Source organism: Lygodium microphyllum, chromosome 1, assembly GCF_053477565.2.
Source record: "Lygodium microphyllum isolate KBCC chromosome 1, Lygodium_microphyllum_v1.1.10, whole genome shotgun sequence".
Classification (NCBI taxonomy): domain Eukaryota; kingdom Viridiplantae; phylum Streptophyta; class Polypodiopsida; order Schizaeales; family Lygodiaceae; genus Lygodium; species Lygodium microphyllum.
In genome coordinates, this window is record NC_141135.1 from 128,296,595 (window position 1) to 128,301,098 (window position 4,504).

Genomic DNA, 4,504 nt, shown 5'->3' on the forward strand with positions numbered 1-4,504 from the left:
CCAAAGATTCTCTTGGAATAAAGAGCATTCTCTCACTATGCATAAATTAAAGAAGTTGTTAATTTTAGCCCCCACTCTCAAAAGGGCTGACTATTCAAATGATCAACCCATCATCCTTACTATGGATACAAGTCCCATTGGGATAGGATGGGCTGTTGGCCAAGAGGATATTGAAGGTAATAGGTATGCAATTCATTTTGGAGCAAAAGTTCTCAATGAATGTCAAAGAAGGGATGCACAAGTAAAAAGGGAATTTTGGGGAGTTGTAACAGCATTAAAGTGTGATCATGAATACTTTATAGGTGCTTCCGTAGTGGTAGAAACTGATTGTCTTCCACTCTTGGGCATGATTGCCAACTGCTCTACACCCAACATTGCTATGCTAAGATGGATTGCATATATTAAGTCTCTCAACCCCGAATTAAAGCGTATTGCAGGAAAGGCAAATCTAGTTGCTGACATGCTATCACGTGCAAGATATGACAATGAGGAAGAGCTGATGGAAGAAGATGGAGCTGAGGAATCTATACTTGCTGAATTTCATTCTATGGCTGCTGAAAATACATTTTCAGTTACTGCATATACTGGTCCAAAGCTGAAAACAACAGGATGGTCAACTAGAAGCCAACATGCTCATTGCATTACTCAAGTTCTAGTTCATTTCCTTAAAGAAGATTATGAGGAATATTGGCTAAAGATCAGCCAATATTTGAGCACTATGAAGAAGAAGGAGACTTGGACTGATGAAGAGTTCAAACATATCAAGAGGAAAGCTTATGGCTTTTTTCTTAAAGAAGGACATCTATGGAAGCATGCAAAGAAGAAGAAAGGAGCACTTGTCTGAGTTTTAGGTAACAAAAGTTTGCAACAATAGGTCATGAATGAATTTCATGAAAGCATGTGGGCTGGCCATAGAGGCATATGGGGAACCTTTACTAAAGTCAAAGAAAAATATTGGTGGCAAAATATGTATCGGGACATAGCACATTTTCATGAAACATGTTCTGTGTGTCAAGTGTATTCTATGGTCAAGCATCGAGATGGGTTACAACCAACTTATCCTTTGTCTATACATTATAGATGGGTTATTGATCTTATAGCCATGCCTACAGGAATATGGAATATGCGGTATTTAGTGCTTGCAAGAGAGGATCTAACCAATCAAGTTGAAGGCAAAGCCTTAACAACCAAATCCACTCAAGATGTTTGTTGTTTTTTTATTGAAGAAGTGTTTTGTAGATATGGTTGTGTGGGTAAAGTAACTACAGATAGAGGAGAGTTGGATGCTGATGAGGCACGCAACTTCTTTGCTCAATTGGGTATTAAGTTGGCTTTAACATCATCCTACAACCCTGAAGGAAATGGAAAGAGTGAGAGAGGTCATCAACCTATTCTCGAAGCTCTAGCAAAGTCTTGTAGAGGAAAGATCAAAGAATGGCCTAAAATTCTACCTTTTGCATTATGCGCTGACTGGACTACTCACAGCTCAGTGAACTGACTATATGCCAGCTGAACTTATGCATGGAAAACAACCAATTATGCCAATTGAAGAATCTATTCTCACATGGATTCTTCTACCTTGGGAGGAAGGCCTTTGTAGAGAAGAGTTGTTGACTTTGCACATATGGTAGCTAGAAAGAAGGCCTGAAGATGTTCAAGCAGTTTTTGAGAAGCTAAAGACAGCAAGACTAAAGAACAAAAGAAGATTTGATAAGTGACATCGACTTCGGCCAAGAGAAATTCAAGAAAATGATTGGGTGCTTGTCTATGATAGCAGCCTAGACAATCAATACAGTGCTTCTAAGAAGAGGATAAAGCATTGGTTTGGCCCATATGTGGTAAAGGTCGTTCATGACAATGCCACATATTCATTGGCTGAATTGGATGGAACAAGAATGAAGATACCCATAGTTGAAAAAAGAATCAAGCTCTTTAAATGAAGAGAAATTTCAATATAATTCAAGAGCATGAAGACTTAGAGGAAGAAGAAGAGGCCAAAGATGAAGACATTGACATGGCAGAAGATACTTCTTTTGACCCGGCAAATCCGTAAGACTTTGGCACATGCCAGAGGATGTGCAGGTTAGGAGGGGGTGAATGTTGTGCCGCTATGCACACACCATGTAAAAAAATCTAGAGTGTGGCTTCCTTTTATATTTAGAGAGCCAATGCCACTTTAGACATTAGTATTAGTGTCCATGGTTCAAAATATTAGATTTTTTTGGACAAGTTTTTAGTCAATTTTTGATATTCTAGATATTATCTCTTGTAAAAATACATAAAACTATAGATAGCTTCTAGATTAGGAGGACATGTAAAAGAAAGCATGTAGCTTTCAGCCAATTTGAGAGGATTTTATGTAAAAAAAGAGATTAGCAAAATCACGTGATGTGCGATCGTTGTTTTCAGGCAGTGAACAACACTCCGAAAGTGGGAGATGAAGAAGGAGTGATCTGGCAGGATTCTGGCCAGGTGTCCTAATATTTAACCACCCTTTCAAAGCCATTGGAAGCATCAGATTGGCGATCTGAGCAGCATAGAGGAAGGTATTATTTTGTGCATGTTTTTGTCTATTAGAGTTATATTTTCTCATAATGCTGAAAGAAACTGACAAGCTTCATCTCTGTTAGTATTCTTCTATATTTTTCAATTCTTTTTGGGAATATTCTTCTACATCTTCAATCTCTTCGAACCCCTTCTTTTCCATCTACTCCTCTCCTTGAATCTACTTACATCCTGTTGTCTCTTATCTTCAAGAACTTGGCTTGAAACCTTCAACCCTTCTCTTATCTCTACCATCTCCGAAGTCTAAGCTCTTGAAACCCCATACATTCTTCTCTTGCCAAACCCCTGTGGTGACCTTTAACCCTACGCGTTGCAACAGCGGTGTGCCAACTTATTGCATGAGCCATCCTTAAGTGTGGCATATTAGGACTTGGGGACCTTGAGAAGTACCAACTCACCTTCTTGAAACTCAAGATAGCACCTCCTTTCATCAACAAAGAGCTCCATGTGGTCTTTAGCCTTCTTAAGGTTCACTTTGCACTGCTGAAGTAAGGCTTGCATGTGGTCTAATTCCTCTTTCCCATGTGGGTTGAGCTTTTCACAAAAGATGATTGTAGGGAGGGGCACTCAATAGCTATATAAATACTCAAAGGGGGATACTCCAATGTTGGAATGAGTGGAGTAGTTGTAAGCAAACTCAATGAAGTGTAGCCATGAATCCCATACATGGTAGACATCGTGACAAGAATGTCTCAAATAGATTTCAAGCTAGTTTTTGACCTGATTTGTTTGACCATTAGTCTGGGGGTGATAGGTTGTAGATGGTATGAAATTTGTCCCCATGAAGTTGAGAGTTGTCTGCTAAAATTGGATCATGAATTTGGTGTCCCAGTCATGCACTTTGACATGTGGTAACCTATGCAACTTGAATACATGCTCCATAAACTAACCAGCCACTTGAGATACTATAAATTGTGATTTGGTGGGGATAAAATGGGCTACTTTTAGTGAGCTTGTCAATTACCACATAAATGTTGTTCCAACCCTTCTTGGTCACGAAAAGACTGGTGATAAAGTTAATTGTAATGTTTTGTCTTTCGACATGGGCAATGGCTGCAATAATCCACTTGGCTTAAGGTTGCTGTCCTTATTTTGCTGACAAGGCACACATTGAGACACAAAGTCCTCAACATCTTTCCGTAGGTCTCTCTAACAAGCTTTGTGAGATGGGATCATAGGTTTTAAATATCCCTAGGTGACCAACATAGGTCTCTCTAACAAGCTTTGTGAGATGGGATCATAGGTTTTAAATACCCCTAGGTGACCAGCAAGTAAAGAATGCATCTCTTTTAAGATCCGTTGTGTGAAAGAGGAGTATGGTATATTACAATTCGACCACCATGTGCCTAGGTGAGACCATTTATAAGCTGATATGGGGAGTGCTCATTCATAGTGCCTTGCTCTAAATTTTGAAAGATAAGGTTGAATTTAGCATCAAGCAAGTAGCCTCTTGAAGTTCCTCTATCCAATTATTGTGAATTTTTGTGATCAATGAGGCTTTGCATACCCACATATATGGGAGAGTGAATTAGCTATCACATTGTCCTTCCCATGGGTATGAGTTGTTGAGATGGCAAGCTCAACATGTTTGGACATTGATGATGGACTGCCTGGCTAGATGGGTCCACATGCCTACACTTAGTACGTCAGTGGTCATTACAATCCTCACATGGCCACTGACTTATCACTTATTATATTTAGTTTATTACAATAACTTATAGTTGATATAGATATAGCACTAGTCGATTAGTATAGTCAGTTATGTACTGGTTGACTTAGTAGGCCACTTTCCTTTATATTGTATCTTATTTGTACTTTGTATACATTATATTGTGTGTGAAAGAAGAAGAAGAAATAAACAAGAAAATGCTTTGGCATCCATCTCTCTTCTTGTGTTCTTGAGTGAGCTTCCTCTAATGTGTACGATGTGTGTTTGACA